This window comes from Dermacentor variabilis, chromosome 11 (assembly GCF_050947875.1).
Source record: "Dermacentor variabilis isolate Ectoservices chromosome 11, ASM5094787v1, whole genome shotgun sequence".
Lineage (NCBI taxonomy): Eukaryota > Metazoa > Arthropoda > Arachnida > Ixodida > Ixodidae > Dermacentor > Dermacentor variabilis.
In genome coordinates, this window is record NC_134578.1 from 14,008,353 (window position 1) to 14,024,292 (window position 15,940).

The 15,940-nt window shown below is 48.6% G+C and overlaps 1 long non-coding RNA gene across 1 annotated transcript in view; it reads left to right on the plus strand.

The window, feature by feature from the left end:
* Positions 1-15,268, plus strand: part of LOC142563586 (uncharacterized) — a 53,046-nt gene extending 37,778 nt beyond the window's left edge. Inside the window, exon 3 of the long non-coding RNA XR_012824345.1 lies at positions 15,178-15,268. This is a non-coding gene — a long non-coding RNA (uncharacterized LOC142563586). The remainder of the gene's footprint in view (positions 1-15,177) is intronic.
* The last annotated feature ends 672 nt before the right edge of the window (positions 15,269-15,940 follow it).

The window sequence follows — 15,940 nt, forward strand, 5'->3', positions numbered from 1 at the left end:
CCTAAAGTAGACAGCATTCACGCATCAAAAGAATTACAGGCAATGAACTAGCACAAACAGCAAGCAAGCAATTAGGGAACTCCGAGGAGCACAGTTGCTGTTAGCACCAGGACAACAGTAGTCAATTAAGAAAGATCAATACTAGGTGCAAGAAGGAAACAAACACATATCAAAGAACAAAGACAAAGCAAGATGCATGTGAGTGTTTGAGCACCATCACATATATAGGAAGAGCGAGAAAGATGGTGAAAGTACCGATGGCAAGGCACTTATAGGCAGGCAAGAAATTAGTGGCCGGCCAGAGAAAAGCACCATGCCGGCATATAGGCAGTGACAGGCGGCACGCTTGGCGGCAAGCAGCAAGCAAGCAGCTAGGAAGCAGAGAGTAGCTTACTAGCGGCATGGCACCAAGAGAGCAGCAAGCGTGGAACACCATGCCTTACACTAGATGCAAGCAGGCGGAAGGAAGAGAAAGCATGATGCGTGTTAGAGTTTAATCACAATGCAATAGAAAGTGGTTCAAAGATGGTGGAATCACCAGTGGAAACCTAGTTACAGGCAGGCAAGAAATTAGTGGCTGGCCAGAGAAAAGCACCATGCCGGCATCTAGGCAGTGACAGGCGGCACGCTTGGCGGCAAGCAGCAAGCAAGCAGCTAGGAAGCAGGGAATAGCTTACTAGCGGCATGGCACCAAGAGAGCAGCAAGCGTGCAACACCATGCCTTACACTAGATGCAAGCAGGCGGAAGGAAGAGAAAGCATGATGCGTGTTAGTGTTTAATCACAATGCAATAGAAAGTGCTTCAAAGATGGTGGAATCACCAGTGGAAACCTAGTTACAGGCAGGCAAGGAATGACAGCATTTCAGAGGCATGCTGAATGCATTGATCTACAGGGTGACAGGCGGCGAGCTATTGGGGGGCAAGTTATCGGTCCTGTAATCTCTGCGTCCTGATTCGTTGTTTTCGAAAAAGCGCAAGTCCACGTGGCGGTTCCATTAACGGTGCGCTTGACCAATATCAGGTTCCTTGAAACAGTCAGGTTCTTTCCACCAAGAAGAGTCTTCTTTTTAATGCCGCACGTGAGTAATTGGCTGGGTTGTTCTGAAGGACGGTGCTGCCACTCAGCCGGTCGACTTGGATCAGTCAATTTCTCGAGGTGTGTTACTTCTACAACTGTACATATATTGTTCGTAGAGCAATGCCAGTATGCCAATATAAGGGAGTATTCAAATGAAACAAGTTGAGTGTTTCAACTTTCACTTAGGCAGGGATTTCAGCACGGAAGTCACCACTGACTTTTTCGTAACTTCATATCGAGGACGCATGGTGTTGGTCAGGAATTTCAGGTCAGGTCAGGATGGTAGACTTCAGACGGTCGTTTCGGTCATTGCACTGTGGCTGACTTAAACACACGCAAGTGTTTCTGTGGTCAGGCGAAGAAACACAAAGTCATCGGTGCACCCACTTTTGGAAAGAGAGCCATCAGGCACGTCACTCAGGAAAGTTGTAGCAGTCCTTCTTGAAACAGAACAGTGCGCTTTTGACGGTGACAGGGAGGGAGACTCCTTCTTGCGTATCAAACTGCTGCTCCATCAAGTCTAAGGATTTGGACTTAAGTAAAAAAGGTCTGTGCGATTTCGGCAGGTGGGTACCTACCAACACTATGCCGAACAATCAGACACGAGATTTCTGGATTTCAAAGCCTTCCAATGCCAACTGTGCCACAGCCACTGCAGCCCAAAATACGTTTAGCTTGGTTGGCAATTAGAGTCAAATTATTTCTCACTGCCCAAAAGAATGGAAGTGACCCAAAGGTGAGTAAAAGACCGGAGAGATTGAAAGCCAGTAAGACAAAAGGCAAACAGGAGGACAGGAAGAAACAACCGACATCCCCTTGATGGGTCACTGCAGAGAGTCCCAGTATGTGAAGGCGAGGTCAAAGGGATTCTTTGCATCTGCCTGTGTCCAAAAACTGAGCATCAGCTCAACCTTCACCATCCCTTTTTCCCCGTACACGGCTAAGCACCACACAGTCATTCGCGATGTGATCAATCCCCCACGTGCTCGGGTCCGTGGTGTCGCAACACACCAAACGCCTGCCTGCGCAGACGCCCCTGCGGGAGGCCATGCATGGCCAGGTTTCCATCGTGTGTTTTCGGAGCACTTGTATACATCCCAAAAAGTGCACAACTTTTGAGCACTTGCAATAAATTTCCTCGCCTTCAGTTTTGAAGGCTGGGCACTAGGTCAGCCTTTCGCTGTATTGTTCATATGCAACCTCTGCCCTTCATAACCTAAGCACTTGAGTGGCACCAACTGCCTGTTGCATTTCGTCTGCATCCCTGGTAGCTTCAGACTTCCCCTAACAAGCAGACACTTGATAGTTTCCAATCTTTCACTTTCCATTCAATGTGTACACCATATACCGTTTCCTCCAGCGTGCCGTCTAATTCTCATAAAGGATGCCTCTTAATCAGAAGAATTATTATAGTCTTGCAGCTCACCTTCACTCGTTGACGTCGATGAGAACAGCCAATTGAGGCCACTGAAGACCCTCGTCACGAAGGCCCTCACCGCACGCCGCGTCTCGTGGCGATGTATTCGCTTGTTCCAAAAGACGACACTCCCGGCAGCCGCAGCTTAGGCCTTACTGCAGCTCCAAGAGGTCGGTAGTCAGGCTCGGAAATCCCAGGTTCAGACATGAGCAGTCAAATCTGCATCAGTTCTCAAAGGGGAACATTTGTCCGGACGTTGCTGTGGACAGGTTGTCGTCATGTGAAATTGGGTTGTCGGCATCATACTTTGAGGAATGACCGATATTACAGCTACCAATCTCTCACATGATTTTCATTCACTTTGTATGCCCTATACTGTGTCTCCCAGCGTGCCGTCTCATTCTCATAAAGGATCTCTCCTTAATCAGGAGAAGAATAAATAAATTGTCTTGCAGCTCACGTTCACGCGTCTACGTCTTGATGAGAACTGCCAGTTGAGGCCGCTGAAGACCCCCGTCACAAAGGTTCTTACCGCAACGCCGCTTTTCGTGGCCCCTTGGCCCAAAAGACGATGTGCCCGGCAGCCACAGCTTAGGCCCAACTGCTACTCCAAGAGGCGGATAGTCGGGCTCGGATATCCCAGGTTCCGACATGAGTGGTCAAATCTGCATCAATTCTCAAACGGAAAATCTTTCCGGAGGTTCCTTTGGTCAGGCTATTGTCCTGTGAAATTGGATTGTCAGCAACATACTTTGAGGAATGACGGATATTGCAGAACTCTCAGCACTGTCAGCAAAAAAAAAATATGCTTGGTCCAAATCATTCAGAAGTGAAGTTCAATTTGTTTCCGTATACAACATCTTCCGACCAGCGTTCTGGGCACTCTGGCCCATCCAGGCGGTAAAGTTGTTGCAGAGTTCGTTGTGCTTTTTCTCTATATGGCCTTGTGTCAGGAGACATCAGAAAGCGGTTATTACGGCAAAGGAATGGTTCCTCAATTACTTCCATGTTCCACAAAAGCCTTGTACTATTTTCATTCACAAGAAGCCGGACAAAACAGACTTTCAGCTCACTTGAAGACGCGTTATAAACCAAATTACCCGATCACAGCTGCAAAATATACTTCTGCACCACCTGTTTCATAGCTTCACTGCACTTGGTATTTGTTACACTTGTACACACTGCAGCCACCTGCCTAAAGTAGACAGCATTCACGCATCAAAAGAATTACAGGCAATGAACTAGCACAAACAGCAAGCAAGCAATTAGGGAACTCCGAGGAGCACAGTTGCTGTTAGCACCAGGACAACAGTAGTAAATTAAGAAAGATCAATGCTAGGTGCAAGAAGGAAACAAAGACAAAGCAAGATGCATGTGAGTGTTTGAGCACCATCACATATATAGGAAGAGGGAGAAAGATGGTGAAAGTACCGATGGCAAGGCACTTATAGGCAGGCAAGAAATTAGTGGCTGGCCAGAGAAAAGCACCATGCTGGCATCTAGGCAGTGACAGGCGGCACGCTTGGCGGCAAGCAGCAAGCAAGCAGCTAGGAAGCAGAGAGTAGCTTACTAGCGGCATGGCACCAAGAGAGCAGCAAGCGTGCAACACCATGCCTTACACTAGATGCAAGCAGGCAGAAGGAAGAGAAAGCATGATGCGTGTTAGTGTTTAATCACAATGCAATAGAAAGTGGTTCAAAGATGGTGGAATCACCAGTGGAAACCTAGTTACAGGCAGGCAAGAAATTAGTGGCTGGCCAGAGAAAAGCACCATGCCGGCATCTAGGCAGTGACAGGCGGCACGCTTGGCGGCAAGCCGCAAGCAAGCAGCTAGGAAGCAGGGAGTAGCTTACTAGCGGCATGGCACCAAGAGAGCAGCAAGCGTGCAACACCATGCCTTACACTAGATGCAAGCAGGCAGAAGGAAGAGAAAGCATGATGCGTGTTAGTGTTTAATCACAATGCAATAGAAAGTGGTTCAAAGATGGTGGAATCACCAGTGGAAACCTAGTTACAGGCAGGCAAGAAACTAGTGGCTGGCCAGAGAAAAGCACCATGCCGGCATCTAGGCAGTGACAGGCGGCACGCTTGGCGGCAAGCAGCAAGCAAGCAGCTAGGAAGCAGAGAGTAGCTTACTAGCGGCATGGCACCAAGAGAGCAGCAAGCGTGGAACACCATGCCTTACACTAGATGCAAGCAGGCGGAAGGAAGAGAAAGCATGATGCGTGTTAGTGTTTAATCACAATGCAATAGAAAGTGGTTCAAAGATGGTGGAATCACCAGTGGAAACCTAGTTACAGGCAGGCAAGAAACTAGTGGCTGGCCAGAGAAAAGCACCATGCCGGCATCTAGGCAGTGACAGGCGGCACGCTTGGCGGCAAGCAGCAAGCAAGCAGCTAGGAAGCAGGGAGTAGCTTACTAGCGGCATGGCACCAAGAGAGCAGCAAGCGTGCAACACCATGCCTTACACTAGATGCAAGCAGGCGGAAGGAAGAGAAAGCATGATGCGTGTTAGTGTTTAATCACAATGCAATAGAAAGTGCTTCAAAGATGGTGGAATCACCAGTGGAAACCTAGGGTGGAATCACCAGTGAAAACTTGTTACAGGCAGGCAAGGAATGACAGCATTTCAGAGGCATGCTGAATGCATTGATCTACAGGGTGACAGGTGGCGAGCTAGTGGGGGGCAAGTTATCGGTCCTGTAATCTCTGCGTCCTGATTCGTTGTTTTCAAAAAAGCGCAAGTCCACGTGGCGATTCCATTAACGGTGCGCTTGACCAATATCAGGTTCCTTGAAACAGTCGGGTTCTTTTCATCAAGAAATCACGATATCCAAAGAGTCTTCTTTTTAATGCCGCACGTGAGTAATTGGCTGGGTTGTTCTGAAGGACGCTGCTGCCACTCAGCCGGTCGACTTGGATCAGTCAATTTCTCGAGGTGTGTTACTTCTACAACTGTACATATATTGTTCGTGGAGCAATGCCAGTATGCCAATATAAGGGAGTATTCAAATGAAACAAGTTGAGTTTTTCAACTTTCACTTAGACAGGGATTTCAGCAGGGAAGTCACCACTGACTTTTTCGTAACTTCATATCGAGGACGCATGGTGTTGGTCAGGAATTTCAGGTCAGGTCAGGATGGTAGACTTCCGACGGTCGTTTCGGTCATTGCACTGTGGCTGACTTGAACACATGCAAGTGTTTCTGTGGTCAGGCGAAGAAACACAAAGTCATCGGTGCACCCACTTTTGGAAAGAGAGCCATCAGGCACGTCACTCAGGAAAGTTGTAGCAGTCCTTCTTGAAACAGAACAGTGCGCTTTTGACGGTGACACGGAGGGAGACTCCTTCTTGCGTAGCAAACTGCTGCTCCATCAAGTCTAAGGATTTGGACTTAAGTGAAAAAGGTCTGTGTGATTTCGGCAGGTGGGTACCTACCAACACTACGCCGAACAATCAGACACGAGATTTCTGGATTTCAAAGCCTTCCAATGCCAACTGTGCCACAGCCACTGCAGCCCAAAATACGTTTAGCTTGGTTGGCAATTAGAGTCAAATTAATTCTCACTACCCGAAAGAATGGAAGTGACCCAAAGGTGAGTAAAAGACCGGAGAGATTGAAAGTCAGTAAGACAAAAGGCAAACAGGAGGACAGGAAGAAACAACCGACATCCCCTTGATGGGTCACTGCAGAGAGTCCCAGTATGTGAAGGCGAGGTCAAAGGGATTCATTGCATCTGCCTGTGTCCAAAAACTGAGCATCAGCACAACCTTCACCATCCCTTTTTCCCCGTACACGGCTAAGCACCACACAGTCCACACAGCACCACACAGAATAAATAAATTGTCTTGCAGCTCACCTTCACTCGTCTACGTCTCGATGAGAACTGCCAGTTGAGACCACTGAAGACCCTCGTCACAAAGGCCCTTACCGCAACGCCGCTTTTCGTGGCCGCTTGGCCCAAAAGACGATGTGCCGGGTAGCCACAGCTGCCGGGCACATCGTTGTCGATCCTGTTATTTTTGTGTCCAGATTATTTCTGTTGAATAAAGAGTAAGTCCGCGCTGTGATGCCATTAAAGGGCGCAATTGTTTGTGCATGCTATGTTGTGCTACCGCGCTCAGTTTGTGCTCCAATGAGAGACAGCACAGTATCAGCTGCTGCTGCTGCTGCTGTCGTTTCCACTGAACAGCCTTTGACAGTGTTCGTGGTCATTGAATTTGGTGTCTTTATGTTTGCTGTGTGCGCTGACACCATGCTTGTTAATTTAGTATGCCTATGTTTACCATGTATCTAGCGCCGCTCAAGCTTCCTTCGTGTAACTGTTGTCTAATTTGCTATTGCAATCAATGCTTCGTCTTCCGGGCAAAACTGCAACTTTCTGTCATACTCACTAGTTTACTGCAAAATAACGAAAATTACCTTTCGCCATTCCTTTTACTACATCTCTTATCTATACATCTAGATGCCTCAGACACTATGACGTGACGTGCTGGGCAAATAACGACATTTAATACCTTTTTTTGTGCTCGTTCAACTCCACACACGCACTCAAACCTACCTGGCAACACATGAACCACTGCACTGACAAGGCAAAAACAAGCGTACCTTCAGCGACACATTATATGTGCACAAGCCTGCAATTGCACTGTAAACAGTTTTGTGCTTTGCCCCTGGCTGAATATGCAATCATCCCTGCAACAATCGCATGACTGCAGCGGTCGCCGTACTCACGAGCAGCCACCGAAAAGCGCTACGACACAGCGCTCAAAATGACAGGCCACGCACTGTGGCAAACTTTAGTACTGTTAGTCTGTGGTTACATAAGTCTTACGCTCATGGTAATACCTCAAAGTGTGTGGTACTCCCTATGATGGTGTCATCTATTTAGACATTGGCAGACCAATCAATACCACACTCGCCTTTACAGTCGCGCTTGCGTGACATACATACCTGGCACATCTTACTTCGCGCATAGACATCGGTGAGCAGGTGTGTTCGCACTTACTGCTTTCACACTGCAACAAACACATTTGTGATCGCTCGTTTCTGCGCCCGCAGCAGTGCACTGCTTTAAATTATCCCAGCTGCAGGGGCAGCTGCATGACTGCCGAGTCTGCTACCTTAGGTTGTCCCTTAGGATGCAGTTAAAAGTGCATCTCCTCTGATGGCAGTGTGACGTATTGCAGTAGGAAATGCTACTAACCATGTCTTCACGAAACTATGCATCTTTCTTGGATTCGCCATACCATGTTTAACATGAAATAATGCCTAACATTACAAATGTTACACACATAATGAATGCCCTGCGTTGTCACCCAGACTTCGCGCTTATTATCGCGCTACTTGGCAGGCAGCCGTTATCGCTAGCGTACGTGTAACAACACTTCGATCTTCAGGGTTACCTTTTACATTACACACAATGCACCGGCCCGGAATTTGTCTGTGTTTCGCACTTCCACCTTTCTAAATCGCATAACTGCCCAAGCACGAAATGGGTCGCAAATGCACGATCGAAATCGCCCGACATTTTAAGAGCTGCCACTGTGTCTATCGCTCATAAATCGCCTTTCATGGCAATGCCCACGCATCTTCATCACGGTCTCGGCATGAAGGTCTTCTATCCAGAGCCTACCTATCTATGCCAGTGTTACCCCACTAATACTAGTCACAGGGGTAGCGGCCAGTTGGCCAGTGTTTCTGCAGCGTAGCATTGCGTTCATTCCATGCTGCTTCATGCTGTTGTGTGACCCCACGTATCGACAAAACAGCCGCCGAAGATCTTGAAAGAAGCGCTAGTCACGCTGAAGAAGGGCGGGCTCACATACGTGCCCAAACGCAGGGACAAACGCGCCTCTGGGCATGCGAAGCACGCTGTAGTTCAGCAACGGGGGCACCAAGACGAGGGCCTGCAGAAAAACGATGCTCAGGCGAGGCGACAATGCCGACAGCATCTTAAAGTTCGGGAGAAGAAAAGCAGAAGCACATCGCTATAGCCGTTAGGCTGCTGCAGCGTGGAAGCTCAAGCTGACGCGAATCGCCTATGCCGGCAGGATGGTACAGTTCTCGAGGACGAAGCGGCGCGCATCATAAGTACCATGAGCCGACGCTAGGGGTCAGCACAGACAAGAACCCACACTACAGGAGCAGGAATTGCCAGCGCATCGTGCCTCGCATGACAATACAGCAGTGCGAGATCAGAAACACAACACAAGTGACAGTGGCCCTTGCCACAAGTGACCATGTCCTGCCTACACGCACAGGTTGCGACGGCTACCGCGCATATTGAAAGGCAGTTCTTCAATAAACCAATTGGACATGCATGCAATGTTTGCAATCGTCTTTGGTTTAAAGCCGAGCTTTCGCCTATCCGTGTTGCTGACATGCCCCTGATAGCTGCAGAGTTTCCAAACGAGAGCTGCATTACTTTCTTGTCTGCTCAACATTATGCGGCACACTACAAAGGTGTACGATACCACCCTCTCCGAAATAGATGCTTACGTTTACCCGGCTATTCCTATTGGGTTAACTCTATTTGGTGAGCCAGTGTTTAATTGCTCCCCATCTACCATTAATGTAAATTCAACTCCTTATGCAGGTCAGAGGACAGTATGGCGTCGTAGGACTTATCGCTAGTTTCCCTGTCGAAGTGAAAATTTTGTTAAATCATTACCACGAAACATTCACGAACACCACGTCGTAAATGTTCACATTAAATGAAAGCTTCTCAACAAGTGACCATGCCTCTCTCGCATGGTCGAAAATTTTCAGTTGAAACCCCGACTCGAAGTGTCCGAGTAGGTACTTTGGTATCACTCTTGACACACTTTCTTTAGACGGTCTTCCCAACAACAACGCATTCCAATTGCTCGAGGATTCTCCTCACAACTCAACCCCAGTGTCCCGACGTCCACATTCATGTTGATGCATGTGTGGCACTGAACGCATTCCAACTGTCCCTGGCGTGGGACGAAGAGCGCTACCAGGCCTTAGCTCCCGCTCAACACAAGCAACCTCTCGGCATAATATATGACGAAGAAGCGGAAGGGTTGCCCTTCTTTCAGATGCACCATAGTTTGCATCAGTGCGTTAAACCAGAATGTCATCCCACATCCTTCATTTATGCCGCCAGTGAGATAAGTCGCAGAGACTGCCGAGGTGTCTCGTCTCACAACATCTTGTTCGTAGCGATGAAAGTGCTCCAATATGGAGTTGGTTGTGGCCCGGCTATCTTGTTTCTCGTCAAAGACGACACCGATAAATTCACACGCCAAACACTTGAAGATGAACGCTTCGTGCGAGATATCAATGACCAAGACATGGGTTTACAAAGGGCGTTCCCATTGCGGTCCACTATTAGCTTCGCTATGATATGGCAGCTTGGCAAGTCGACTGTGTTGCTCACCCTGTCAGCGTCAGAGAGGCATTGGCCACGATTACTAACACCATATGAGCGGTTGTGTCATCATGATACTGGCCTACAAGTGCACGTTTTGGAAATTGCATCCATCTATGAAGAACAGCTTGTCATCGGTGACCCCGTGGTGTGTGCCATTTATTTTAACAAGTTCCTATGCATCCCCCTAAGCGTCCTGTGTAGCCGCACTCACTCGACTTTTGAACCTTGCTGTTTCATCGATTACTCAAAGTACATTGATTTCGAGCACTTGCCCTTGGTGAAAGTTTCCTCGAACATGCCAGAAACGATCCCCCTTGCAACAAACCTTCTGGCCCTTGATACCTCTCTTGCCGCGCCTGTGCACTCTGGTTCTCCAACACACCAAAACCTGCTATGAGTGCGGCAACTGTCGCCATTTTGGCACTCATTTCTGACCCACTTTAGTGCCATGTGGCATATGGCACTAAAGGAACGCTTCTTGCAGATGCACGCCGCTCTAGAAGGCAGACTACGACAACATTGGCCAACTCCTCCATGACCATGCAGTCACTTCCCAGGAAAACTACATCTGCGTGTTTCACGCTGGCATGATGCACCCAATCTTATTTAACGAACGAACAATGCAGCAAAAGTGCATAAACATATTGAATCCATAAGTAGCCTCCATGCTCGATTCGAACTTGGATCTCCAGATCTTCTAAGGCGCCTACTCGTGTGCTGCGTATGTCGTGAATAAGTCGTCGCGGAGTTTCAAACCTCCGCAAAGATGTCTCAGATATTTTGGTGGACACCTCAAAGAGACATGACGGAGCTTTGGTTACTCGGCGTTCAGATGCTCTAGGCTATTGAGACGAGTGGCCAAGAAGCTGCTTGGACATTCCTCTGACAGGATATGTGCGAGACCAGTATATTTATCATCTACATTGCCACATGCCTTCCGCAAGAGCGATCGCACATTCCCAAAACGCGTGCACATGGAAGCAATTGGTCTCGATGCGACGTCCACGGACGTATGGAAATTGGCATTGTTGAGAAAATATGAAAGCCGTCCAGACAATTTGCAAGACACGTGCGCGACAGACTTTGTTGTTCATTACAATCTCCGCACCTGCCAACCAGCAATCCAGAAGTAAACCAGCAAACTAGCAGCCATTTGTTTCCCCTCCGACACTATCGACTTGTAACTCAACTATAAATGAGAAGCGTTCCCACGGTTCCTTCCTTCCCGCCAGGAAGTAGATATTTTGACTGGCAACGCTTTGAGCTTATGTACGCTGACAACATGGACGCCTTCCTGCTCAAAAGGACCGAGTACGACAGCAAGTTCGACATCCGCCAGTTGCATCACATCTGTCTCCAGATGTGCACGGATAAAGGCCGGGATAGAGAATTGCACACTGCAACTCAGCGATGCCACGTTCCTTTTGTTGACAAGTAAACAGACACAGATTTGCTCAGAGCCCCTGATAATAACTGTAGCGGCAAGAGGTCATTGCCCAGCCGTCTGCACGCGTCAATACGTCATGACTGGTGACACCTACAAGGAATTGAAATGACTCGCCAAAAAGGAACTGGTCAAAGTTGCTTGCGAAGTCATTCAACGCCTAACGACCATATACTTTCGACCCACTGAAAGCTTGCTGACTGGTATTGCCCGTTGTGGCAAGATCTTTGTTCTGCGCCTTATTATAGATGTGTACAACTGCTGCACTAATACTGCCTGCACGTGCATACGTCATGGGCAAGGCTGCTGCTACAAGGCTAAAGGCAAGGCTGCGGTAGCGATCGATGGACTCACTGTACTCACCGATCTCAAGCTTGCTATGTGTGCTGATGGGGGTATGCGAGACAGAGATCTAAATTCCTTCCGTACAGCATTCACCGTCAAGTGCGTCATTGTGGATGAATGCAACATGATGAACAGCAACATTTTCGCACGTGTCGACGACCACCTGTGACAGATCACAGGCAATTGACGACCCTTTCGGTGGCTTGGGCTTCCATCGTGTGTGGTTACTTCTGCCAGCTGCCCCACGTCCGCACCAGCGAGGCGTAGAAACGCAGTAAAACATGCCGCATCTTCAACATCCTCGTCACTTGGCTTTTCAACTTGCGCAAGTTCTCCGCCCGAGCCACGCCGTATTCTCCACCTCACCGTCAAAGATCCGCGAAAGTCGTGTGCTCGAAAAGATGTTGAGATGCTTCAGGCGTGCTTTGTTTCAAAATACGACGCAAAGTGCTGCTGTCCTCGAGATGTCAGTCTATTCTACTCCAACAAGGACGCCAGGGCTGTGATACACACTGGGGTTCGTGTGCCCAGCCCTCAACACATGGCGAGAAAGGCATGGATAACCGACATTGTCTATATCACTTCTATGCCAGAGTGCGCAGAGCATTTGCATACACGCAGAACACAAGAGTACTTACAACACGTAAGCCTAGGGCAGGCTTCGTGGTTCTATTCTAGTCATCCGTGTCTACGTGACAAAACTCGTTGCGGTGAATGTGCGCCCTCCCCCGACTGATGACTCACGCGCTGAACCACGGCGGTGTCCTCACAGTACTCCGAATGCCCACAGCCATGTCTAGTGGGGCTGCCACGCCCCAGCTCCGGGAGCGAGAGCGAAGAAGACGCTCACCGCTTTGGGCTCGAGGAACGTGACAGGCCCGTTTGCGGCGAGCTCTGCTGGTTCCCGCCAGCGTAGCAGGGCCGGAAGCATTTGCGGCGGCCACACATACTGCAGCACTGTTCGGGTACGGAGGCAGCTCTGCGGCAGGACCACAGGCACGACCACCGGTGCGGACCGCTAGCCACCGGAATCGTTCCCTGGTCCCCGTGAGCCTCGGACGGTTGCCCGAACGGACCGTTAGCCGCGTGTCCATGGGCTGCATGGCTGTGCGATCATGTCGGACTGGTAGCCGTCTCAATTGCTTCTGGAACAGGCCCCACCAGGTCATCGCCGTCACATGATTGTTCTGTCGAGCCGTCCAATTCCAAACCACAGCGCGCGCTCTCTCCTCGTGTGCCACCTGCCGTGCACCACCACGAACTCTTTTTGTTTGTCGCACTGCTGCCTTGCATTGTATTAATTCCAGTCCACTCGTCACAAAGGCGTACACTAAACACAACACCGCCCAAGTCCTGGATGCTATTCACGATGCTAATGAAGATGACACCATCATCGGATGTCGCAGTGATGCTGACTGTGTGGCACGTCCTACAATCCTTAGGAAAGTCGTACCTGCTCCCTCTCAACATTTACGTGTCTGACGGCTTGGTTAATAGAGCGGTGGCTGATGTCAAGCACGTGCAGTTCACCAAAATGTGCAGCCGCAAAAGTCATTACCTCCACTTTCACTCCCAAGCAACTGGTATTGTTGCTCACCTCAAGTTCCAAAGATATTTCTCAAGTCCCTTGTCCTTTCTTCTCCATTTCCATCAAACTTCACTCCGCCACTGTCACCTTGGAAAGAAAAAACACGTCCGACCTGCCGTCGCAAGCTGTTCCCCATGACGCAAGCGACTGCCGTCACTGTACATAAACCACAGGGTGGAACATACAGCGAGGTAGTCTACAATTACCACAAGCACCATCCAATGAAACTCGTCTACGTAGCTTGAAGTCGAGGCACCACTGCCAATATGGACTATAGTTAATGAACACAGAACATGACAGCACCTTCTACCGCGGAAGGGAAAACCACTATCGGCCGTTGTCAGACGATATTTATCGATTACAAAACCATGCACTCAGTACAATAATCACCGAATGCTCTACCATCCTGCGGTCAGCGCACACCTTAGTGCTATGCAACATCAATGTACGCTCGTTGCCTGCTTCCGCCTTTGATGTCTCGCATGACCATGTCATCCACGAGGTAACACTGCTACCGTTTTCGGAAGCGGGCACAGACACTGTCATCGACTTGACGGGTTGGAAGTGCGTTAGCCTCAACAACACACAAAATCGCCGAGTTCCTGGAGTTGCTTTTCATGACAGCTGTAACGGAACTATGCTTTAACGGAACCTACTGACACAACTCGCTGCCCCAGTTGAGTTGTGAAAACGTCTGTAGCGTTAAAAATATCAGGGCTTAATCAGTCTACTTCTCACCAGGAACCTTGCCGAACGACGTCACTAACTTCCTGCTCCAAAACCTCCGTGCTGTGTGCACCGGCTGTCATTACTGGAGACAAAAATACAAAAATATGCTTCGGCGTGAAACTTAGTGGCTTCGCATGTTCTTTGGTCACACTGCCTACTGCAAACAAGTCACACTGCCTACTACACTGCCTACTGTAGTCACACTATAGACGTCACACTATAGACGTCATCCCGAACGGACTACCTACCAACCACAAGGCGTTTGTCGCGGTTCTCAAGTCAACTGTGTTCCACTTACATTCACGTGTGTTCACATCATAATACTATATTTCATGCAACTCATTTCCATACATCAAAAAATATCCCGCTTACTGTTCGTCATCTGATAATTGCATTACTACAATTCTAAGCATGGTCGTTGCGTGGGCACCCCATTGCGCACATGGCCCACGCTCCCAGTCCAATCCGCTGTGTGCCCAACAGCGGCCACACCAGGCGGTCAAGCCAAGACCACTGCTACAGTCCTACCTACATGTGTGGGGTTTTCCTTTGTGCCGTAGTCACAGCTATCTCATCTGCTCAGTTTTTGTATGTGCAGCGCACCAGCAATGCTGCACGGATCTGCAATGCAGTTCCTATACGGCCCTTCGCATCTGCACATGCGGTCCACGGGAGCTGCTTCTCAATGCCAACTTTGCGCCAAGCCTCGTCGTGGTCGTCCAGTCTTTCTCTTCATATCGGTCTGGCTACACTGCAGCACATCTGTATCTTACTCTTAAATCTGCTAGCCTTACTTTGCATACCATTCCAATATGTTGCAATCACACTCATTCCTTATACATCAATACGAATTCTACGAATTCTACATCAGCAAATTTTTTTCACCACGGTAGTTGTACCACTGTATGATCACTGTTCATGGAACGATGCAAGAATACGATTATACAGGAGTATTCAAATCAAACAAGTATTCAGTTTCTTTTGCATGAAATTTGTCACGGATTTCAACACTAAGGTCAACACTAATTTTTTTTTTCTTTTTTGCAACTTCATATTAAGGACTGAGGGTCTTGGTTACGTGTTTTGCAACTGCTAAATGTCGTAGACTTCCGATGATAGTGTCGGTCATTTGACTGTGACTAACATGAATACTTGCAAATGTTCCCTTGTTCTAGGTGAAGAAACATGGAGTCATCGGTGCACCCACTTTTTCAGAGAGAGCCACCAGGCAAGCTTGTCAGGCAAGTAACAGCTCTCGTGCTTCTTCACTGTGTGTTACATTGTTGTATCAAAGTGCACTGCCATATTCGAATCAAAGTTCAGCCTGGTTCAAGGAATAAAGGTGTACATGATTTCCGTAGGTCTCAACCAATTACCACTAGGCCAAACAATGGGACATGAGGTTTCTATACTTCAAAGCCGGCCAATGCCAACTGTGCCCAGCCAACATAACCAAATACAAAGTTAGCTTGTTTGCCAATTTAACACACAGTTAACTCTCATTCCCTGAAAGATAGCAAGTGACACTAAGGTGAGCACAAGACCTGAGCCACTGAAAGCTAGTAAAAGGAAAGGCAAACCTGAGGACCGGAAAAAACGAGATTTTCTGTCAACGCGTCACTGCAGGCATGCCGTGGATGTGAAACCGAGGCTACAGGAATTCGTTGTGCTCGCCGTGGACACCCAAATGTCCACAATCTGAACATCTGCTCAACCTTTACGTTCCCCTTTTCACTGTACATGGCTAAGCCGCAGACAGTTTCTTCCATGAGGGTCGATCCCCCATCAGCTCAGGTCTGTGGTGTCGCAACACATCAAATGCCTGCCGATGCAGACGCCTCTGTGGGAGGCCATGTTGGGCAGGTAGGTTCCCATCATTGTTTTTAGAACACTCTCATAGAGCCCAAAAAAAGAACTTTTGAACACTTCCAGTAAATT